Genomic DNA, 26028 nt, shown 5'->3' on the forward strand with positions numbered 1-26028 from the left:
CTTGTGGGTCCCAAGAAGCTCTCCATGTTACTTTGTACTTGTGTGCCATTAGGATTAGTATTCATATAAGAAAGCATCTTTGATACCTCCTGGCTTTAAATATAGATCACCATTCGATAGCAGTATGGAATAATGGAACACATAAGGGTCTCGGAGTCAAAAATCTGACCCTAAATCGAGCTATTAGATGGCTCGTTTAGCTAGCCAGAGCAGAAACACCAATCAAGACAACAATAAGTCTTTTAAAACTGCTGACAATTGATCAAGTGCCTGTTGTAAAATTACTTTCTGTACTCTAAGAACAAAAGTCAAGTAAAACCAATGAAAATTTTATTTATTTTATATGTTTGCTGTTAAAACTGAAGAACAGTATTTAGCCTAATTTGGCAAGACTTATCATATTAAGGAAAAAGACTAGGCAGATGTGGAAGAATTCAGCATTATTATTGTTGTAGCAGTGGGACATAATACTTTTTTTTTCTTCCTTAGCACTAATGAATTTATTTTCAATTTTTTAGAAAGTTACTGACTGGGACTTTTACTGTGGCATAGAGGGTAAAGCTGCCACCTGCAGTGCTGGCATTGCACGTGGGTACCAATTTGAGTCCCTGCTGCTCCACTTCTGATCCAGCTATCTACTATGGCCTGGGAAAGCAGTAGAAGATGGCCCAAGTCCTTGGGCTCCTGTAGCCATGTGGGAGACCTGGAAGAAGCTCCTGACTCCTGGCTTCAGATTGGCTCAGCTCTGACCGTTGAGGCCATCTGGGGAGTGAACCAGTGGTTGGGAGACCTCTCTCTCTCTCTCTTTCTGCCTCTCTGCCTTTCTATGTAATTCTGCCTTTCAAATAAATACATAAATCTTAAAAAAATGTTACTGACTGAACAATAAAATAGTTCAGTCTATTTTCTGAATAGTAGATCAACTAGTGAATGTTGATTAAAGGGTATTTAAAAAATATGATATCCTTTTCCTTCAGAGAAATCAAAATAGTGTAAATGAAAAGAAACAAAAAACACAGATTTCCCTCAGAAAGTATTCTGAAATAGTTGTCAGAGCAAAATATCACCAAGCTTAAGAACCACTCCCACCCAAATACTGGGATCCTACTAATGATACTATGCAGAAAATAGAAAAAAATTCAAAAATTAGAACAAGTAGAAAAAACTACTTTGGCTGTTCTTTAAAATGAATCACTACCTGAGGCAAAATGTGGATTTTTACTCTCTAAGGCAGAGCAAAAACAGTTATTCAACCTGCAGCTGACATTGAATTAAGCAGCAATTAGTAAAAATAATATATAACACAAAATTAAATACCTGGATTTTCAAGTCTCAGTGAATGTCCTACTGGCACAAATTAAAACTTTTCATACTAGGAATAGTCACACCAAAGTCATACAGCCTTTTAAAAGTCAGATACATACTGTTGAGAGAAGTTCCTCCTTTTAAACAAATTCCAAAAAAAGCAAAAAGTCATGATATACCTCTAGTTTATCCAACACTTGGTAACAGTGTGTGTTTACCAAAAGTCCTTCTAGGTATGCTGCTACTAAAATAATTCATAAGAAAAAGATATAAACGTATTTTCTAAATTTCTTTTCAAAAGCCTTATGAGTAAGTCAATTGATGCAATATGTGTAAGCATCTTTATACACCAGAATTTTAAAATAGAAATGAAGCTGTGACACAAAGATCATTTCATGATTCAAGCAAATTGGCATGTTTATGTCATTAAATAGAATTAGGCTCTTTATGTTTCTTAACAGCATTGGCTCAGCAAACGTTTCTTGGGCACTAAATGTGTATCAGGCTCTCCCTTGAAAAGCTCACAGTTTACAGAAACTCCAGCTGCAGCATAGGTGAACAACTTCAGCCTTAACTGTAGAAAGTCGAAATGCAGAGCAAAGGCACAAAGATGGAAATTTGGAAAACAAGAGCTCAGAAAAACAGATATTGCCACATCATATCTGAAGATTTTTTTGGAGATTATGCTTCTAGTTTGAAAAATTCAAGTTTTCTATAAAGCCACATCCAGTTTGAACCCTGATGGCCATGGTGATTGCTTTCTCTAGTTGTCCTGTTTGATCTGTAGGCATTAGCTGCTCAGGACTACCAAGATATGACCTCCACCAAAATCCTAGTAGCCTTCTACTTCTGGAAAACTTAGTTGAAAACTAAGATTCTCCATCAAGGTACTTGGTAATAACAGGCTTACACTGAGCTTATCAACATCAGGGAATCAACTCTTATGTGTTGAAACAGCATTAATTTTAACTTTCATTTATAAGCAGTATAAAGTATCAGGCATGCATCAGATCATTTTTTAAAATGTCTTAATTACATACATTTTCATAGTCAAAAGTATACATATTTACGGGGCACTATGTAATGATTTATTACATGTATACATTGTGTAACATTCAATCAGGGCAAGCAGTTAACATTTCTTTATAGTGAAAACATTCAAAAATGTTATCCTCTAGAATTTTTGTAGATAAATATTCTGTTAACATTTTCTATCTGCACTCTACAATGCAATAGAACTCCAGAACCACTTACTCCTATATAACCATAACCTACTCCCTGTCTTTTAATCTTTTGTAATCCTTCCCTCCTCTCACTTCTCCCCAGTCTCTGGTAATCCCAATTAATTATATCTTTTTTTTATTTACTTATTTTAAATATTTTTTTTCAATTTGAAAGGCAGAGTTACAGAGAGGCAGAGACAGAGGCAGAGAGAGAGATCTTCCATCTGCTGGTTCACTCCTCCAATGCCTGCAATGGCCAGAACTGTGCCTATCTGAGGTCAGGAGCCAGGAGTTTCTTCTGGGTCTCCCACATGGGGGGAGGGGCCCAAGGAGTTGGGCCATCTTCCACTGCTTTCCCAGGCCATAGCAGAGAGCTGGCTCGGAAGTGGAGCAGCCAGGACTTGAACTGGTGCCCAAATGGGATGCCAGCACTGCAGAGGGCAGCTTTACCCGTTAAGCCACAGTGCCAGCCCCACCCCAATTATATCTTTAACTTCTATGCAATCACCTATTTTTTAAAATTCCATATGAGTGACATCCTGTGATATTTGTTATTCTGTTCTTGGCTTATGTCACTTTCACAACGACCTTCAGTTCTATCCGTGTTGTTGCCAATGACAACATATCATCCTTTTTATGGCTGAGTAATATTCCATTGCATATATATACCACAGTATTCTATTTTTATAAAATACCCCTCAATACAGAAACCATTACTACTTTGCAGATGAAAAAGATGAGACATACAGACTGTAAGTATCACATCTGAAGCCATATGACCTGTTAGAGGCAGAGCACATGTTGGAAGCAATACCAAGGTTGGGACATGAATCTAAGATCTTTACCCCATTATTCATTTTCACATTCCATGATACAGCTTACAATCATACACAGTAACTACACAGAAAACTCACTTCATATCAAGCAAAACAATACACAGTATCCAGCTCGTTTTCAGTTGCTCATGAATTGTTGTAAATTTACAAGGTCTTGTATTAAACAAAATTAACCTTATTAAGGTAGGAATTCTCAGGCCTTTCCCAAGTCTGATATTCAAATTATGACCAGATTATGAAGCTAAGTCCCAAAATTTTGGACTACTTCTCATTCTTACAGAGTTGTTTATCAACACCAAGTTCACAGAACCAACAAAACCTCAGATCACTTTTTAACATAGCACTATCCGCCTTATGTGTCTTTTTTTTTTTTTTTTTTTTTGACAGAGTGGACAGTGAGAGAGAGAGACAGAGAGAAAGGTCTTCCTTTTGCTGTTGGTTCACCCTCCAATGGCCGTCGCGGCCAGCGCACCGAGCTGATCCGAAGGCAGGAGCCAGGTGTTTCTCCTGGTCTCCCATGGGGTGCAGGGCCCAAGCACTTGGGCCATCCTCCACTGCACTCCCTGGCCACAGCAGAGAGCTGGTCTGGAAGAGGGGCAACTGGGACAGAATCCAGCGCCCCGACCGGGACTAGAACCCGGTGTGCCGGTGCCACTAGGCGGAGGATTAGCCAATTGAGCCGCAGCGCTGGCCCGCCTTATGTGTCTTAACACATACCTTGTATTACCTGTGGAGAGTTTTTAAAAGAAATGGACATTGATGGCTCAGTTGTCTTATGATTGTGACTGAGGAGAATAAGGTATGAGCATGTGCAACTAAATTCATTTCTAAATGAATAATTGGATAGATAAGCTTGCATAGATTGTCCATGCAACAACCTTTCCCATCTGACACAGTGGTAGAAGGCAGTGAATTTAATACCATGCTTTGAGAATAGGATAAGCTACAACTCCTGAAACTGGCAAAAAGAGGTATATGTTTAGATAAACACCACTACAACATTGGCCTCTGTGTTTCCTTATGTGTATTTGTTAGTTATTCTTCATTTTCCTTTTAGATACAATGTTGTCTATAGTTTAAAAGACAGATTCTCATTATAATTAAAACAGCAGCTTCTTATTTATTTGAAACAAATATTTTTTGATATCCTAACATAAGAAAACTAAATTTTGCCTATTTTCTATGTTTCTATTCTCAATAGCCTATATATACATATACATATACATTACATACTAGTTCAGTGCATAGGAAAAAGTTGAAGTCATGTTTATAAAACAAATTTCTGAAATTGATTCATTAATTGCTTTCAACAAAAAGCAATTGTTAACTGGTTAAAATAATAAATATTAATTTGCAAAAGAGGAGAGTAAAATTATAAAAGGAATAAAAATTATATACATGTGAAGCATATGATAGTAAGAAGCTATTTGATAATGGGAAAAATGAGGTTTTATTTTTTGCAATAAATGAGTTTAAGGGTGAAAATACTGAGTGGTATGCCATAAAGAAAATCCCAAACTGATTCCCACTTTACTCAAGAAGGTATAATGATGTGTACTGTATTTTGCTCTCATGAAATTATTATTATTATTGAAAACTAGTCTTTAAAGTTATAAACTTTAGCTATTTGGAAAATTGGTTTATGTTATACAGCATATTAGAGAAGCATTGCTATAAGCCTAATAAGATCTTTAAAATCACTTTTCAATTTTGTTGTACACTTTAATAAAATTATTACAATTTGATTTAAATTCTAGAACAGGCAATAAAAGGGCAACTGTTTGTTTTGATCGTTTCTCTTAAAATGCCATGTTAAAATAAATAAACATGATGATTTTGAATACTCAATAATTATTTTGAGCATTTTCCTTCTATATGTTATAATTTAGTTCTATTTCACACACTCCAATATTTCAGAGGAAAGACAAATAGAGTGACAATAAAACATAAATCCTACACATGTGATTTTGCAATGACAACAGTTATTTGTCAATTTTAGACTACGCTCCATGCTGCTAGACTGAGTGCAACATGTTTGCCCTAAAATCTTTTCCAATCCTACAATATGGTTGCAGTTTCAAATGATGACAAAGACAGATTGGTAATCAGGAAGCAGGAAATTCAGTTTTGAAAAATCCTTAAAGATTTCTTTGAAGTCTGATATAACACTGTTTCTTTAAGTATACTAACTGCATATCCCCAAGGATTTTTAGATTACTTTATTTACTCATTTACTTCTCAAATGTGATTTGAATTGTATTTACACAAATACATCTTTCTATATACATTTAAATATCCAGACTGGAACTTACTTATATACATGCTGCTGAGATTTGTATGGAAATAGTATGGTTCAAGCTAATGCAAAAAAGACTTTAAAGTTTTGAGTGAATTTGCATAGAGACATAAATTATCCAGGATATTCAAAGCCATAAATTAGTTGCAAGGCATATATAGCTCTCTTGTGGCTCACAGAAGCACAGCAATTTTCTTTATTTCACATTTGTCTATTATCACATTTGCTTCAAGATTCTTCATGGGCTCCCCTTCTTTGCCTGCACTGAGTTTTTATTTCTGTATTCAGAATGTGCTTGCTGGTTGGTGATTATTTACAAACTTCAAGGTATTGAACTACCTAAATAAATGTTAAATTCAGTTCTTTCCTTCCTTCTGCCTAGAACAAACACAGAGGTAAGTAGAAACAAATTACAGGTAATAACTGAGCAAAAAGAAAATATAAAAAAAATTGTTAACAATGGTTGGATTAAATATGATTAACTGGTAAGAAATATTTAACTGGATGAACCATATAAATGTATGTATGGGTGTATGTATATATTATATGCACTATAACATATATAATGGGTATTACAATGCATATATATAATATTCATATACAATATATACACACATACACAAATATATAGAGATATATTAGTAAAAATATACAAACATCATTTTGGACCAAAGACTAGCATATTCTGACCAACATAAGAAGGAAGCAATATATTTAAAATGCACCCTCTTTAGCTGAAATCATTCAAAGTTTCAAAGGGGAAAGAGTTTAAACCAAAATGGCAGTTTTTGCATTTTTAAAAAGCTCACACCAAAGATGAATTCCTTTTATAAATTAATCTTAGGGTCCAGAAAAAATGTCATCGTGTCTCCACTGGGTGATAAAGCGTGAGAATCTGGCCCTGGATAACCACTACAAAGTGAATTTTATAAATATTTGAGATAATTGACCTTCACTGTTGTAAGTGGCCATCCTCTTGTTTTGATCCTGCTTAAAGACCCCTACTGTTTTCATAAAAAAGATATTGTTGCCAAAGTACCACATCTTAATCATTATAATAAAATTAACTCCCACTTTTCAGCGCAGAGAAAGTAATTAAGCTTACCCCAGTATGTATCAGTTCTTTGTATGTAAGCTTCATAAAATTCATTTTTAAATATGGTATGCAAATATAAAAAGCATAAAGCAGTTATTTCACGACTAAATGCTATTTCGCCTCTTCATCTTTTCCAAGATATTTTCGTACACATACAACCCGTAATGTAGACAGATGCACAGCTGATGCAAATGAAAATAACATTTCTTCCCATCAACATTGTAACTGTTGAATTGATATATTTAAATTTTTTAGTGATACGGATAAGCACATTGATCATTCTGCTTTAGTTAAGTTTACCTAAATCAATGTTTTAGAAATTAAAAAGCATCATGAACAATAAAAGTGAGTACACATTTGTTTGGTGCAGGACAGACTACTATGATGTAATCACACATTGACAAAAGTGTGATGATCAGTGCCAGGAAAAAGACTTTGTCCTGCCTGTGACACTTAGGAGGGCCACTTTACAATCCAAGTTAGCTGAAAGAAATGTCATAGGATGTCCAACGTAACTAGTTCAAACACCATTGTCTAAAAAGGCCCCCCCACACCAATTAATAGTAAAAGAGAAATCCAAGAAAAACGTAAGGATCTAACCTAAAGAGATTATTTGTCTAATAAGACGTTGAACAATATTGATTGAAAACTCTCAAGAACAAAACTCTCTCTTAAAATGGAAAGAAATATAACTTATTAAAACTGTTCTCATGATTGTGTGGGATAGGAACAAAAGAACTCCATCATTTAATTCCAGATACCTCAAAAGACTCTTATGCTAACGATCCAATTCTTATTTAAAATACGTTTCTTCAAAAATGTGAAAATCCTGTACAAGTTGTATGCCTTGTTATTCACATAGATGTTTCAACTAGGCTATCTCTTTGCAATCAAAAACTTTTCAAAAATATAATTATTTTAGAAGCTCATACCCAATTTGTTCTCATATGAAATTATTCCACTGGAACAAAACATTCATGGTTCAATAAAGAAAAGCTTAAGAAGGAAATTAAATAAACTAGTTAAGGAAACTCGGAAAACCAGGAACACCTTGACAATTGCCATAATGAATGAAAACAGCCAATCCTCACCAGTGTCTTTAATAGAAATAAAATCAAGCGCATCATGAAATGTCACCATACCTGCCTGCAGTTTAAAGGACTACCGTACCGAAGCCGTACAATCTTCACTCTCCAAAATCAAGCACACTCCACTTAACTGCAGCAAAACACTGCTGCATTGGAGCCCAGCACATTTTTTTTCAGTCAACTGATCAGCTTTCCACCAGCCCTGTGACCTTTGAACTCCCTTCTGCCCCCCGCCCCCCTTCTGCAGTCGAAGCCGCGGAGCTGGTCTCATTTGCATAAAGCTCAGGCAGTGCTCCAGCAGCTGAAACGGAATGCTGGGTAAGGAACTGTGGAACCGCGGCTCTGCCGGGCGCCCGAATCACCCGAGAGGAGGAACAGCGATGGGCAGTGGGCGCCGGTTTCTCCTGGCTGGCAGCATCGCATTGCCCCAAGTAGGTTCGTGGATAAACGATGTTAACGTTTGTTTTAGAGTACTCTTCTCACACTTACCCCCTCCCACCCAAAGAAGCTGTCGGCGGCGACTATGGTAACCAAGGAAACCCAAATAGTCAAATACTTCATTTAAATACGTGTGGCAGGCCAATTTAAATTTTTCATTAACTTCTCTTGTTTTTGAAACATAGCTTGCTTTTTTTCTTTCAATTCAAATACACACTGCATGTGTTATCACACACACAGGTATTTCTTTTTGTTGTGGGTTAAACAGCACCTTACAGGGATAAATTTATATTAGTCACTATACAAATACACGAGGTCACTATAATCATTCTGAAAAATGTTAAATGCACCCCAGTGTCTTAGCGACTATCATCCTAAATGGTGTCCAAAAAATTAATTGTAAAAAATTCAGGTCCCAGGATGCTTTTAAAACAATACAGCGGTGAGAGCGAAGAGCAAAGTTAAACTATGCATGTAAATCTAAGGATACATACAGCAGTAACGCTTGTCTGTCTTTGGCAAAGCTGTTCAATGTTGTGCTATTATTTGCTAGAGTTATTTCTTCCCTTGTCTTCCTACACAGCAACCTCTATGTTTGAAGCATAAACTTCTCTATTGCTCACAAACCTAAAAAGTGGCCGTTTTCTAGATACAAGAAGGTCAGGTGTATACATATTTTTATAAATATACATAAAGGCAGATATTCTTTTCTAAATGGTGAACAAATGGAAATATGCATCATCACATAACTAATCTCTTCATTTTTTAAATTAAGCTCATTTGTTTTTCTCCATATGAATAATACCTACAAGATAAAAGATTTTATGCAATGATTCCATTGTCAAGAAATAGAAATGAAAAATTAAAAGCATACAAAATGAATATAGATATGGCTTGCTAAAGTATAAATTCCCAACAAATAGCACTATTAACATTTCAAAAATTTTCTTGTTTTAAAATTTTTTATTTAATTAAATATCTCAAACCTTCCTATTGCAATATACTGAAAGTCATTAATAAATTGTGAATGATATAGCATGTAATTATAAGACATGTAAACTATCACAATCCAGAATATTTTAATACTGGAAAAATAAATTTGAAGCTTTTCATTTGAGTATTTTGTTAGTACTATTCTATTTTATATTATTTTTATGCACATAGAACATTAAAATTATTGGATGATTTTTCTTACTCATACATCTTTAAATAGAATAAATAACTTTTAAGTTTAATATAGTGATACCAACATTTCTCTTTTGTATCTGACTACATTAACAATTTAATCACATTGGGTCAATTCAAGTTCATCTATCATATTGCACACTACAAATATCTTACAAAGTTTTTGTTTAAAGCAAAACACACATCAGCCCATCTTCATTTAAATCCAATCAAATATACGGAAGTGTTGGAGTAATTTATAAAATCACCGACCTGTTCAAATAGCTGAAGTCTTAGTCCATGCACTCCTTATTCATTAGAATCCAAAATAAATGGATTATCATTTTATATTATGTGTCAGCATCACAGAAGGCACAGTTCTTCCTGGTTCAGCGGAATCTTCTGAAATTTCCCAGCCCTGTGTTTTATTGCTGGTACCATATGCTTTATTGTTCAGCGACAAGAGCTTCACTCTGCACAAAGACTCATTACCTACTGCTTGCTGCACGGCGTCAGCCTCTCTGAGGCTGCCTATATGTGATCACATGGAGTTTTGTCTGAGAAAGCCAGGCGTGCCACTGACTTCACTGTGTCTATGGATATTTTTATCAGCTGAGGTCTACTAGGAGGAAGGAATAACAGATTAGGAAGCTGCTCTAAGTCATTAATGCAGCACAACTTATGGAAATCCCTTCACAGGATTTTTTTTTTTTTGTTATTATTATAGAAAATGTTTGAGCAAGCATTCAAAAGAAGTTAACTACATTTTATCTTAATAAGAGGCTGAAAAATTTAAGAAAGGAAGGGGAACTTGTCAAAAGCCATTTTCTGCCTTATGCTATCTGGAAGTATTTTGTAAAAATGTCATTAAAAAGTCATTCTGTAATGAATGATTTGGCAATATAATTTAACCTTTAGATTGCTGATGTGTCTTTTTCTTGAAGATTTCTCCTAAAAGGATAAGTGCTGTTTCCATCAAACTCCCTGCATTTGTAATTTCAATCATTAAAAGATTCTGTATATGAGTTAAAATATGTATCCTAATTACTTTTGATAAGGTAGATGGGAGGATGAGTCATTTTTATTGATGTATATAAATGAGGTAGATGATTAATTTATCTTCTCAAAAGATGACATATTCCTAGAACAGCTGAGTTAAAAGAACAATGAAGATTTCAATTTAAAGATCTACAGGACATATGGTTCATATTAATTCTTAAAATTGCAGTAACTTATTTTAGACAGCCTACCTCAATAAAGCATATGGTTTACCTTATCTGATTTCAGTGCTAACAAGTAGTTTCAGAGATAACTACTCAATATTTATAGGAATTTTTTGCTGCATAAGCATTGCATTTATACATTTTATATATGAATATATATATATACACTGTGTGTACACTGATTATTTTTATAAAAATATTTTCTAATTACCAAAAATTATTTCTCAAAAATTGAAAACAGAATGTGCATTTTGAAATAAAAAACTAAATATTTAGTTATTGGAATTGGATGAAAAAAATCTATATCTTTTCTTCCTTTTAATAATCTTCCCACATTGAGTTGGTATTTGAAAGCTTGTTGCTGGTGATTCTCAGAGAGAATTCTATACATAGATGCAAAGTGCAACAAAGAACACAGAAGGAAAAGTCAGAAGCATCATAAATAAAAATTAGAAAATAAATTTTCTATGGAGTTAGATTTATAGTGTATTTTAATAGTACTTGTAAGTAATGATGTAGTTAATCTTTAAAAGATTATATATATATTATATGCATAATATATGTATTTAACTCTTCTGTTCATAAGAAATCACTTTCTGGATAAAAACATTATACCTTAAAAGTTTTTTTAGGTCAATTTACATTTTTAAAAATGATTTTAACCAGAAAATGCAGTATAGTTAAACAGCTCAATCTTTAAATATAATGCTTTTACAGTATTCTTTGTAATATTATTTGTAGGATTAGCCTTGATCAAGAATATTTCATGTCTTAAATATCTTTTGGTTGGTTTTTCTTAACCTTGATAGAAATATTCAGATATGTTTTAAATGATACCATTTTCATGCATTTGTTCCAATATGTTTGTTTCATTTTTCCCTTTGCACACAATAGCTATGCTAAAAATACAAAACCTTAGGGCATTAAAAGATAAAGAAAAACAAAGTGTTCCTTGCTTATAATATACCTTTGGGCTCTTAAAGATACATACGTTCAAGTTAATATCTTTGATGATGTCATCACGCTAATGTACAAGGAAATAAACAAAAGGCAGCCATTTTTCTTTTACTACATCACTTCAAAAACAGTGAAACAAAATGGTTGCCAATGAAAAGAAAGAATGAGCAGAAAGCTAAGTTACTTCCTAGTTCTTAGAAGGCAACAGTGAGGGAACATGAAGTATGAAATTGAAAAAAGTTTCACATATATGTGATTTTTGTGTGCATGTATGCAAAGAAAAACAAACTAAGAAAAGTACATAAATAAAACCAAGGACTATGAGAACAGCCAGCAATGAAAACAAATTAGTAGTAAAAAATAAATGATGAGTGTCCAGTGTAGAGACTGTAGTCTATAAACTTAATGTATTAGATGCACGTCTGTTAAATTCATTAGTGTTGAAAAGATACAAAAGATAGATACTACAGCCAGAAAGATCTAGAAGGAGACAGAATTAATCATGAAACAATAATAATCTCTTCAGCTCTACTATTGTCTTAAGTGACCTTGGTGAATTATTCTAGCATCCTTTTTCATTTTTATTTATTTCCATTTTATTAGAAAGGCAGAAAGAGAGAGTTTGGGGAGAGAGAGAGAGAGAGAGAAGAGGGAATGAATCTTCCATTCACTAGTTCACTACTGAAATGCCTGTAACAGCTAAGGCAGGGCTAGCCAGGTCAAAGCCATGAGCCTAGAAATGAATCTAGGCCTGCCACATGGGTCGCAGGGACCCAAGCGCTTGAGCCATCATCTGCTGCCTCCCAGAGAGTGCACTGGCAGGAAGCTGGATTTGAAGCAGAATGATTGGGATATGAACCAGGCATGCCAATATGGGATGCAAACATCGCAAGAGGCGTTTTAAACACTGTGCCAAATGCCCACCCCTATTCCAGGCATCTTATGTCGTCGTTTTCAAGTCCACAAGTCAGGAACAGAAAAGCCTTTGGTTAGCATGTCATGGAAATACACAGCGGGGCCAGCACTGTGGCACAGTGGGTTAAAGCCCTGGCCTGAAGCGCCGGCATCCCATATGGGCGCCGGTTCTAGTCCCTGCTGCTCCTCTTCTGATCCAGCTCTCTGCTATGGCCTGGGATAGCAGTAGAAGATGGCTCAAGTCCTTGGGCTCCTGCACCCACGTGGGAGACCTGAAGGAAGCTCCTGGCTCCTGGCTTTGGATCAGCGCAGCTCTGGCCATTGCAGCCTTCTGGGGGAGTGAACCAGCGAATGGAAGACCTCTCTCTGTCTCTACCTCTCTCTGTAACTCTGTTTCAAATAAATAAAATATTTAAAAAAATACATAGCAATGTTTTCATACTTTAATTCTGTAAAATAGCTTTGGCCTAGTATAGTCAATTAATATTAATAAAATGAAAACATTAAATGTAATTCTAATGATTGAAAAAATTTTAAAAGGAATTATCTTAATGGCACAAACATATATGATCTGTTAGGACTTTTGAAAGCAAGAAATGAGGTTTTTTTCTTGTACATGCAGAAAAAATAGAAAAAAAATAGGACATCATTTGAAATCTAATAAAATTGCCTCAGGATTAAAATAAATTACAAAACATACCCATGTTTCCAATCAAAATTCAGAATTATCTTTCAGTAACATGGCAAGAGAATTGCAAGTCAACATGTGCCAACCTCTGAGACAGTTGCTAGGGATATAAAATGAAATATAAACTGCTCCCAAGGAGATTATAGTCTCTAGTTAAAAAAGATAGAAAGAGAGAGAGAGAGAGAGAGAGAGAGGAAGGAAGGAAGGAAGGAAGAAAGAAAAATGAAAATGCTGAGCATGTTTCGGGAAGGTGGCTAGTAGGGACTTTGTCATAAATTTGAATATTTTATTGATTGTGCATTTTATGTGTAATCAATACTATTTCTTTATTTTCAATATTGTTATATTCAAACATCACTTGTCAAATATCATATTACAGATTATCATGTGTTCTTGGATCTTAGAACCTAGTAGACACAATACTTTTCTTAAAATGCACTCTTATAATGTTTACAAAATGGCTGAAAACCTTTGCTACTTTGCCAAATAAAGGTATAGTCTGGTTTCCCCATGCCTTTCTTCTTAGTTAGCCTTAGGGATTTCCTTTAACATTAGAGGCTGCAGAAGTGACGTTCTGGGAGTTCTAAGGCTGGGTCCTAAGAAATCTTAAGACTCGCGCTGGAGCCACTTGTAACTGTCTCCAGGATTCCTGAGTTGGACCGACTACCCCGAGTCACAGAGAGGCATTCTGGAAGAAGAGCAAATTCTGGGGCATAAAATGATATTGTGAGGAAAGCACAGAAACAAAAGTAAGGACTTTGCTAATCATAAAGAGAGAGCCTTTGAGGAGACCTGGATGAGAGGAAATTGAGGCATATGCTGGGAAGCTGCAGAAAAAGAAAGTCTAGCGTTCCCTGCGTGGAGCATTCTGAAGCTCCAGATGAGGGGAGTTCTGGGTCAAAGGGAAGGGAAGGGGTCTGGTCAAAGTATGAGGAAAGGAAGACAGTTTTGGAACGAAAGAGTGGATTGCCTGATAGAGTCCCTGGTGAGCAGCAGGGAGTCTGATGAGGAGGAAGTAGGCAGAAATAATGAATGATCAAGGAAAGATGAGAAAAGAATCCATTATGAAGAAAGATGCAATATTTATTTTAAAGATTTTATTTATTTGAGAGGCAGAATTACAGAGAGAAGCAGAGACAGAGAGAGAGGTCTTCCATCTTCTGGTTCACTTCCCAGATGGCTGCAATGGACAGAGCCAGACTGATCTGAAGCCAGGAGCCAGGAGTAGGAGCTTCCTCAGGTCTCCTACGTGCGTGCAGGGGCCCCAAGCACTTGGGCCATCTTCCACTGCTTTCCTGCACTACAGAGAGCTAGACCAAAAGAGGAGCAGCCAGGACATGAAGGCGCTGCCTGCAGAGACTTAGCCTACTACGCCACAATGCCGGCCCCACGAATATTTAAAACTGGTTGCAGAAACCAATCTCTGGTCCCATGCATTGCCTTAAATGTCAACATTTCAATGGTTCAGCAACCAATTGAATCTAGTACTGGAGCACACTAACTAAACTAGTTTTGTTAAACAGATCCAGGAGTTTCATAGGTATTTTGATTTTGTTGGCCTCGATTTGTCAACTTTCCAATATTGTGAAAAACGTACTAATATCTAGTATTTTTAATGCTTTATTTGGGAGGCTAAGAGTAACTGTAAAATAAATAGGACCTTTTAAAAATAAGGTACATAGAGGAAAATATTTATATTTCCTTTCTGTGTCTAACTTTTAAGTAAGAAAACAATGCAGAAAAAAGACAAATATGTCCTAATTATTCAAAGATGAAAAGTGGGAGGGTGTTTGCCTGTTGGTTAGGATGCCAGTTGAGACAGCCACATCCCACATTAGAGTGCCTGGGTTGGATTCCTGGCTCCAGTTCCCAATTCCAGCACCTTGCCAACGCAGTCTATAGGAGTCAGTAGGTGATGGTTCAAGTAGTTGGACTCCTACCACCCATGTATGTGACCTGGATGGAGTTCCTGGCTCCTGTCTCTGGCCCAGTCTCCTGGTCATTAGGAGTTATTTGAGAAGCGTGAATCAGCAGTTGGCAGCTCTGTTTGTCTCTGTGTCTCTGCTTCTCCAAAAAATGAAAATATAACAAAGATAATTTTGGATACTGCAAACTAAGACTTAAAACACACACACACACACCACTGCTTATCAAAGTAAAAAAGCTTACTGGAGTTTTATCTTTCTGTGTTTCGTTCTGCCTGAATACTGGACTACCAAAGCAGCAGATGTTAAGTTAAGCAACCAGTGAGCGACCACTCAGAATGATGCAGGTTAAATGGTAGGAACAGCTGTATAATTGCTATTCCCACACCTACAATATGTGCATAAATCATTTGAGCATAGTTGTAAAGAAGTTTTCATGCAAAATGACCAGGTGAAGAAAATATCCATATTTTGCCCCCATCCTTCAACCTCTATCACTACAAAAGCATCAGAAAATTGTATTTATGAAGAGAAAAGAGTAAATTAAGCAAATCTCTTCTCTGGGAACACAAAGGATACATTTATTTCTTATTGACCATAAAAGTTAACTGTAGTGATTTCTCAAGTTGAATAAGTTATCTAACATGGGACAAAATAAAATACCAGGTAAAACATCATATGCTAAAACCAAATATGAACAGGGCAGGTAAAAAAATGATAGGGCTAATGACTTTTTCATATTCATGGGAAGGTTGTAATAAAAAGTGCTACTTTAAGGCATGGAAAGCCAAGACACTGTGGCAAAAACATACTCTACATGAAGGATCTCTGTGAGTAAGATCCCAACAGAAAGAAGTGGCCATCAAAAAAGGATGTACTTTTCTCTAAAGGGAGTAGAGAACTTTCACTTTGCTTATGGCCTTGTGCAAATACTGATGGAGGTTGTGGCCTCAAAAGACTTGCATAGCCTAGACAGCTCATGTCAAGAGCCTTGGGTGGTCACTGACATCATACATAAAAGTGTTACTTGTTAAATTAACAACAGGAGTCACTGTGCACTTATTCCCTATGCAGGACCTCTGCCCTCAATGAATTGTATTAGGAGAGTTAACTGTGATACTTGTTCTCAAAGTTTTTTTTTTGTCTGTGTGTGTATGTGTGTGCAAATTGTTGAAACCTTTACTTAGTATATAGTTGGTCTTCTGTGTACAAAGTTAATATGGAGAATGGAACTGGAAAGGGGAGAGGGAGGAGGAGGAGAGGATGGAGTGAGGGTGGGAGGGCAGGTATGGTGGGAAGAATAACTATATTCCTAAAGTTGTACATATAAAATTTGTATTCCTTAAAAATTAAATTGATTTATTAATTTAAAAAATTAAAAAATAAAAAGTGCTGCAACATTGCTTTCAAGGTTGAGGCATATATTAAAAGAATTTTCTATATTTTATTTCACCAACATAAGTCTACAAATCCTTGGCCAAAATAATGAATATACTTTGGTTCGTATAACTGAAACAGTTTTGGCATATTATTTATCTGAGTTCATTCATTCATATACTTATCAATTTTACATTCACTGCATATTATGTGCTTGGAACTTGGTTTGGTGTTCTGACACTTTAGAGAGTTGAATAAGTCACAGTCTACAAATTAAGTGGCCATCAATCTAGAGGCAGGGATACAGATAGTTATAGCACAATGGAATAAATTCTATAATTGAAAAACATATGGGAACATAAAGATAGGAGTGAATAATGCTATGTAAAAATAGTTAATAGTTATCAAGCACTTACTAACACCAAAGTGCTTTTCATGTATTGACTCATAGGACCATCACAATAAGTCTACGAGGTAATTAGTTTTACTAACTCTGTTTTGTAGATGAGATATCTGAGACACAAAGAAGATAATTTGCAAAGTGACAGAGTCAGAATTCACTCAAGGTAGTAGGTTTTTTAATACAGTGTGACTCCACTGGGCATGTTATCTAAAGTTCTCATGGTGGGCTTCATAAAAGAGGTGACATGGAAATAAATCATAAGGAATGAGTAAGAGTTATTTTGTGGGAAAGGATAAGTATGTTCTAGGCAGAAAGACGAGAGTATATATAGATTCTGAGGTATAATTACTGCATGTATGAAAAGAAATTTAAAAAATCTGAAAATGATAAGGTTGTGTGATAGTTATGGGATTGTGCATTTGTAATGCTGTGATGTTCTGAATTCATCTTAGAATCAGGCTGTAGTCATGTAAGTTATTTAAGTGCCTTGACTACATCTGTGTTTTATTAATAAGTAGATATCAAGACTTTGCAGACAATGAGTTGGAAAGAAGGTCAGGATGAAGTGATACCAAATATACTGTTAAAGTGTGTAGGAAAAAGTTATAAGTCTCTGGATGCAGATCATGGCAGCCCTGGGGATAGAGAAGACACTGAAAAGACTCAATCAGCAGATATTTACTTAGCCTAGAGAACAGGGAGAACTCTCAGTCCAGGATTTTTAATCTGGGAGACAGCATGAATGACAATACCATTTACCATGGTTAAAAATAAGAGGAAACTTAGATATGAATCCATTCAGTGTTAAACTTAGAATGCTTACCATTCACCTAGCACAAGTGTAAAGTGTGCATGATACACCATCTTGGTTTCTACCTGCACAGTGCTTGGTAGAGAAACTCATAGACAAAAATTTAGCATCCAGATGCAAATTTTATCCAAATCAGAGATAACTTTGATGAGTATAGAGTTCCTCTCAATGGCCTGATCCAAGATGAGGAAAGAACAAAGAGTGGCCGCCTTTTTTGATACAAAACTTTAAATCGACTACTATCAATCAAACTAAATTGTGATGCTTATGTGAGGAAATCATATGAAAGTATTCTAAGCAGATTAGAATCAGGGTCCTGATCAGGAAATCCACCTCCATGCTTTATATTAATCATACAACATGAATAAATACAAGAAATAAATTAGATTTCTCCTTTAGGCAAATGTTTTAATGAGCATAATGCTGGTGGCTGGCTTCTTTGATATGAAGCATGCATTTCTTTCTTGTTCATATAGTCAGCTTCCTGTTTAGTATTCATTATTCATGTCTATTTTTATCAAAGAGCACTATTACATGAAACCATGATCCAAGCATGTTTGGCTCTGGTTTTTATTTATAGAAGTAAGGAATTTATTCAGCCTTATTATACTGGGGTATGATTGTTATGTACACTTATTTTCTTAGTACTTGTATATTCCTTAATATTAGAAAATGGTGGTATTTAGTTTGAGCAGATCTGGCTGAAGGATGGACATTTCTTTTCATACCCTTATTACTTTAAAACATCAAAATGCTTTGAAGAAATGCAATTAGCCTTAAACAAATTAGCAAAAACAAGTTGTTTTGACCACAGTATCAATAAACTCTATCTAGATATTCTAATAATTTCTTATAAGAATAGCCAGCCATGTGTGATTAAGGATACAGAGAATGGTTCCTGCCTCCCATGAGGGACACCCAAATTGAGTTCCTGGCTCTTAGCTTTAGCCTGGCACAGGCACAGCCCCAGCTGTTTCTGGCATTTGGGGTGTGAAACAGAGGAGGAGAGAGGTCTGCCTCTATCTGTCTTTGACTCTCCGATTTTCAAATAAATAAAAACTGCAAGGAAGAAAGGATAGAGAGAAGTGTAAACATATTTTATGGGAATATTATGACCCCTGATGATTTTACTTGGCAACCATGCATACCACTGCAATAGCTATTGTTTGTAGGCCATAACATGATTTGGATCTTTGCCTCTTTAATTACTGACAATTATCTATGGGGCATGCAGTTAAGATGGCTGAGACAAAACTAGACACTGTATCGCCAGTTTCACAACCACTCAGAGTAAGATGACTTTAAAGTTGTCTATATGTATTTGTTACATTATATTTCCGTCCTATTTATTTGATGCCATTGATGGCAATACTCAAATTTACAATATTCTGTAGACTCTATGGGATCAGGTGGCAGCAATAAACTTATGGTTTAATGGGATACAAGAATAATGCCACTTTTAAATACAGAGATGTTTTAAGGAACCATCTATCCTTTTTTAAGAGATTTATTTATTTGAAAGGCAGGGTTGCAGAGAGAGAGAGGTAGAGACAGAGAGAATCTTCCATCTGCTGGTTCACTCACCAAATGGCCACAAGGGCCAGAACTGGGCCAATCTGAAGCTAGGAACCAGGAGCTTCTTCTGTGTCTCCCACATGGGTACAGGAGCCTAAAGGACTTGGGCCATATTTCTGTGTTTTCCCAAGCCACAAGAGAGAGCTGGAACAGAAGTGCAGCAGCCAGTACTTGAACCAGTACCCATATGGGATGCTGGAGCTGCAGGCGCTAGCTTTATAAACAACACCACAGCACTGGCCTCAAGAAACCATATTTATAGTAATTAAACCTTTGAATCACCAACTTTATATGTATTTATCAGTGTAGTGGAGTATCAGACAGCCATTAAAATCAGGACTCTTACGATTATGTAAAAACAAAACAGTTTACAAAATAATATTGGAGAAAAGTTATCAGAAAAACAAATGAGTATGATTATAGGTAATATGTATAGAAAGGAAAATAAAGGAATTAAGGGATCATGTGTGATCTTTATGCACACTGCAATTTCTGTATTTTAAATATATGCAAAAATAAAGTAACTGGAAAAATACAGTTAAAATCATAAAAAATAGTTATCTCTTAAGTAATAAATGATTTCAATTTTCTGCTTTGCTTTTCCAAGTTTTCTATTTTCTGTTTTAATGCCGAGCAAAATGTAATAGTATTGGAATTACTGTTATATTGGAATTAGGTACACTAAAAATTTAATAACAAGAAAATATTTAAGAACAAAAATACCATATAAAAATTTCAACTGCTGTAAATTTAAGTTTCAGATATAAAGGAAATTGATTTCTGCCTGCACCATCCACTCTTAGGCTGGATTTGAAGTTTGATGCCAAGCAACCTATTAGGCTCCCCAAAGACCTGATTGCTTTTCATTGATGAACAGGTTTCTCATTAGTATTTTTTCAACTAGCACACACACTAGGCTAATCTTCCAGCTCTACTTTCTAATCACTGTAAGGAAGTGCTCAGATCCACATTCCCACTTCTTTCTTAGGTGGCAATGGACCAAAAGGGATGTTTACTGGTGGCATGTGAAGGTGTCAGTGAGTGACAAGACTGAGCCTTGCTTGGTGTGTTTGTGGGTATGTGTGTGTGTGCATGTGTGGTGGCTGGGGGTGAAGTGGGGCAATTGTATTATTGCAAAAATGGTAAGCACATGGAGTCATATGGTTTGCTTAACTGAAGGAAGAGCTTGAGAATTTAGAAAAATCTCTAACTGGGCATTCTGTAATTCCAGTCGAAATTTAACAGCCAAAAAAAACAGAGAAGGCCTGGTGTAAAAGCATATAATGAGAAAACACTAATGTCTTTATGCTAAGTCCTCTTTATGCTCTGAAAATGCCTGAGTGGCGAAAGTCCAGCAGTTGAAACTTTGCTTTCTTGATATCGCAGTAAGACAAGATTCTGAAGATTTCTGACTCTAACCTTGTTATTCATTTTGAATTTTGTTATGGTTATTAGTATACTGAAAAAGAGCCAAAGATTACATAATTGGAGAGAGTTTCCCAGGCAACAATTTGAGTAGCAGCTTTAAATCTGTATTGCTCAATAAATATTTGACTACAAAAACACCGACTGGCGTGGAAGCCCATTCTCAGTAGGTACACCACTAGAAGCAGTTAAACATTCCTCTTGATTTCTTGCATTCTCTTGTCTCCTTCACCAAGTGAACTCTTTCTCTATACACTATACCCTGTCATGTGATATTGAGCTGCTTCACAGTGCTTTGAATGTAGGTGCTAGATATCCTCAGGTCACAGTTTTCTACAATCTACCAAACTTAGCTTTAAGTTTTACTTGCCCTACTTTCACTAAAATTAACTCAGTGGATCAGGAAAGTATTACAACTGGATCTACAAGATCCCTAATCACTGGATTCATGAAGTCATTTATTTCCCCTAGAGATAACTTCTTGATGTTCAGTTTTGTCTTGAGCATTTTTCCCTCCAGGAACCCCAGGCCCTGAGCAAAAAGTAACAACCACCTGCACATATCCCCTAGATTAACTAGGGCCCACTTTGCTCTCATCAAAATGTCCTACAGAACAACACTATATCATTGACCAATCAAAGGACAGCTGCGGGCACCGCAAGCCAGCCAAGAACTCAGACACAGCCTAACACACACCTTTCAGTCCCAACTTTAGTCTATAAGAGTCTTTACCCTTAACTCCTCAAGGAGTCCGTGAATTAAACAATAGCTGTCTGGCTTCTTGTCCTGCAGGGAAGACCTACTTGCTTCTACCATCCCAGTGTCAGTGAGTGGCATGCGGTGTATCAGGTGAGTGGAACCAGTTTTGGGATTTCTACAGCAATTCCTCCAATCAGTTTTAGGAGTATTCTCTAACGAATTTGTGACTACCAAGGGACTTGGTTCTGAGTGGGTATGTCACCCGTGGTACACCAGTCCCTGGCTCATTTTCAGCCATCAAAGATTTTTTTTTTAAGGATTATTTCAAAATGTAAATGAAAGGAACCAGTAAGTAGGAGATAAAGAAATACAAAGAAGGCTATAAGCATGGGAATGTATTTTTGGTGAAGGTTAAAAAGCAAAGAATTTTTTTGGATAAATAAAAAGTATGTTATATAAAAAATTTGTCCTAAGGTAAAATGACTGGATTACTCTAGACTGAAAAGAAAAGATAGGGCAAATTAAAGGTTTAATTAAGTCATAGAAAGAAGGTTTGAGCAAGAGATGGCTTGAAAAGGATAAATCTTAGAAGAAAAATTTGTGTGTGGTAAAGTTGACTCTAATTTTAAAATATTTTTCATATTTTTTTTGGACAGGTAGAGCTATAGATAGTGAGGGAGAGAGACAGAGAGAAAGGTCTTCCTTCCATTGGTTCACTCTCCTAATGGCCTCCATGGCCGGAGCTGCGTCGGCCCGAAGCCAGGAGCCAGGTGCTGCCTCCTGGTTTTCCACTTGGGTGCAGGGACCCAAACACTTGGGCCACCCTCCACTGCCCTCCTGGGCCACAGCAGAGAGCTGGACTAGAAGAGGAGCAACCGGGACAAGAACCCGGCGCCCATATGGGATGCTGGCGCTGTAGTTGGAGGATTAGACAAGTAAGCCACAGTGCCGGACCCTAATTTTAAAATATCATTTATATAGTTTTATAACTTGGGAAACCTCTGTATTAATAAATCACAATTTTGGTTTTGTAAATTTTAAATATTTTGAAATAAAATGTTTAACGAATTGAACATTGATATGAAAGGGATTCTGACATGAAACTAGAATTTGATCCTCAATGTTAAAGTAACAAGGTTTACTGATAGTAAAAGAGTTTGAAAGAAGCTTTGATTTTTTTGGGAATGTTTTTCTATAATTCTTTCAATCATCTTTTGGACTATATTTTTCCTTTTTTTCACAGTTTTTAATTTGTTACTCCATTCCTTAACTTTATAATCAGCCCCTTTAAGCTGTTCTGTTCTCTGGTTCAAACTCAAATATGACTTGTGACTGAAAATGTTTACCTGAAAAGCCTTGTTGGGGTGAATGTTCTGGTGCAGCTAGTTAAATCATCACTAGAGATACCCACATTTCATACGGAAGGGCTTGTTCATGTACCGATCCTCTGCTTCTGATCTGGCTTCCTGCTAATGCACCTAGGAGGGCAATGGATGATGGCTCAAGTACTTGGGTTCTTGCCACCCACATGGGATGCCCAGAAGGAGTCCTGTGCTCCTGGCTTCAGACTGGCCAAGCCCTGGATGTTGTGGGCATTTAGGGAGTGAACCAGTAGATGGAAGCTCTCTCTTTCTTTCCCATTTCTCTCCTTCTCCCTCTTTCTGTCTCTCACTCTGCCTTTCAAATAAGGAAACAAACAAACAAACAAACAAAAATTTACCAGCCTAGGTGACAGGACAACTTGATACTTTATGAGTGGCTTTATCTTTTGGTAACTGGCCAAAGAAACAAAATTTTGTATTTTGTCAAGGTAATCTCTTGTTTCTCTGATGCCTTTATTAGGTTTTAACTGCTTGGGAAAACTGAATCTCTAAAGAATATTGGTATTATGAATATATCTACTTATTTTGAAAATATTTAGGTGACTTTACAACTATGATTAATTGTGGCCTGTAACTGGATAAATCACCTTGATTAATAGATAACTGTTAGTGCAGAATGATCAGAGATCCTATTTTGGCCAAATAGGTCTCTTCTGATGTCCTTGAAAGTCTCTTAAAATCAAGGTTCTAGATTCTTTTGACTTAAATTTTCAGTTGGGCTCTTGGATATTATCAAATGATGCATCTCTCATTTTGTAGAGATAACAGTTCTGTATTGTATAGATGTATGGAAAGCACTGCCAAATTGTGAAATGATGCTAAACTAAACAATATTTACCTAAGTATGTTATTTCTGTAAATGTTCTGGATAGTACATAAAATGTATAGGAGGCTGGTGGTTCTGGTGTGATGCTATTAGTCATGACTGTTAATGATGCCGGGACTCAGCCTTTCAAAGACTTTTGAAACTGCCCCTCAGCCACAGGCACAGAAGGCTAACATGGAAGGAAGTTCTTCAAAACCCTGCAAGTGCTTTCTAAAATGCTGTGTGCAAGGGACATCACTGCCTCTCATTTTCTGTTGCTGAGTTTCATAATTTTAACAATGCCTACTTTAAGTCTTTTGTCACCCACAGTTCTGATTCTTCTATAAAAACATTTGCAATCAGATTCATGGGGAAGACTCTAACAAATATTGAATTCAGATTTCTGACAGCTGTAAGATCAATGTACTAGATAGGAATTTGCAGAACTCTGGAGTAAAAAAGCTGATGAATTCATCAAACAACTAAAGGAGATCAAATAAGACAAGAATTATCTTAATAAAATTTATGGATTTCTGTGTCTTTCATCTAAAATATTGTTGGTTCTGTACTTCCACATTTCATTTCTAGGTTCAGGAAAAGTTTTTGCTGAATTGCTATGGTTTAAAACACTTTGGTAAAGTACACTTTTGTAAATAAAGATGGAATTGTTTACCTTTTTCCTCTACTTAATTCCTCCAAAATTCAAAAACTGTTTATGAGTATTTATATTTTTCATGCTAATGTGATTTTTTGCATGAGTTCAGTAAGAATCTGTTCACTTTATAATAGGATACAGTTGGAAACATTGGCAAATCTAAAAATTATGCACAGAATGCTTGATTCAATAGGTTCTCAGCCTTAAAGTTAGGAAATAAGATTGTCATTTTTTAGTAGGCCCTGAAACTTCAAAAGATTAAATGTTATGGTTAAACAACTGAGTCTTCCTGAATTGGCTTCCTGACATTAAGAGTTTCTTAAATCTGAGATTACTATATTGAAAATCAACTCCTCTTGTGGTGTTTGTGCTCAATGAATCCCTAAACTATAATACACTTGGTATTTGCTGTTCATTGTGTCTAAGATGCAAAGTGATTTGTTGTGTTCCTGTTGGTTTTGTTTTGCATTTTACTCTTGAGCTTTATGTCTGTTGCCTGTCAGATTTCCACAACACAACTAACAAAATAGTGCTGGCCTGGTACATTGAAATGATGACTCTCACAGAACAAAGTTAAACAATGGCTCTGTTCAGAGTTAGCCTAAGAGCCATTCCTTCTAATATCTCTTTGTTGCTCAAATGTGGCTAAAAGTGTTTTTGGCACTGACTCCTGGCTGATGACCGCTTCTTTTCTCAAATGGGACCAGATGAGACCAGCATAGGACAGATCATCTTGGCAATGAGGGACAAACAAAACACAGTGACAAATGATTATCAGTGGTGTTTTAAAGAAAAAAGATCTTCATCACAAAGATGGGATAAACACCAAGATGGAGTCACTAATGTCAACCCTAAAAAAAATTAGCTAAAGCCAAGAGGTTATGAAGGATGGGTTCTCATGCGTGGTTGCCTGATAGCAATTGTTACAAAAGACTGCCAAAACTACAACTTTATTTCAAAAGAGAGATGCTACTTAGATATAATATTTGTTAATCGCACACATAATGTTAGCATTCTGAGGTGATGAAGAACTCTTTTACTTCTTTGTGACTGAGAAGCAATGATTAGGATTTGGAGCATTGGCTTGAAATTTGGGAAAAATGAGATGACCCATGGTGTGTGTGTTTTTTTTTTTTTTTTTTTTTTTTTAAATCTGGACAATGTCACCCAAGGCTAGCTGAGTCTGAGAATGATAACAGCCACCTGTGATGTACTGCAGGAGACAGAGTACTTCACTCTTGGACAGCAAACCACAGAACACAGAGCTCACTGTGCTGAGGCATCTGGAACAAGAGGGAGGTCACTGGCTCACTCCCAGCCACGTGAGGAAATACCAGGCCAGTTATTCAATGAAACAATGTTACTCTAAAAATTATCTTATCTTTAAATCCAGTCACCTGGCTCACAGACCCATATGGAGAACCTGTACATTACTGCTTACAGTTTACTGAACAAGTGCATTCCAAAAGGCTGGACTTGACCGATGGCCCTTAGAGACCCCAAATCTGGAACTCTTCATGAATAGTAGTCGCTTCGTGGACCAGAAAAGGAACTGGGTTTGCAATAGTAACTCTCCAGCATTGTCGCCAGGTGCACAGCCCTCACCCATATCTTACGTCTTAGAAGAGGTAGAGAATAAACATTAATACTGACTCTAAGGAAGGAAGAGGGCTGTTATAGGCCTTGGTTTCCATTAGTATAGATCGAAAGATACACTTTGGGCCTTCTATGAGTTCAAGGAT

At 36.1% G+C, this 26028-nt stretch overlaps 1 protein-coding gene across 11 annotated transcripts in view; it reads right to left on the bottom strand.

Moving 5' to 3' along the window:
* The window catches only part of CSRNP3 (cysteine and serine rich nuclear protein 3), a 236250-nt gene that overhangs the window by 102961 nt on the left and 107261 nt on the right, over positions 1–26028 (bottom strand). For 2 of the 11 annotated variants that reach the window (XM_089329083.1, XM_008258691.5), the window contains exon 1: positions 7899–8273. The exons of 7 other annotated variants lie outside the window; for them this stretch is intronic. The gene's annotated coding sequence lies outside the window, so the exon portion shown is untranslated. Of the gene's footprint in view, positions 1–7898; positions 8274–9719; positions 9982–26028 lie in introns of those variants that run through there. 2 more of the 11 variants (XM_089329082.1, XM_008258690.5) reach the window with 2 other exon arrangements.

Source organism: Oryctolagus cuniculus, chromosome 3 (genome assembly GCF_051225735.1).
Source record: "Oryctolagus cuniculus isolate XC-2025 breed Fujian yellow rabbit chromosome 3, ASM5122573v1, whole genome shotgun sequence".
In the NCBI taxonomy this organism is placed as follows: domain Eukaryota; kingdom Metazoa; phylum Chordata; class Mammalia; order Lagomorpha; family Leporidae; genus Oryctolagus; species Oryctolagus cuniculus.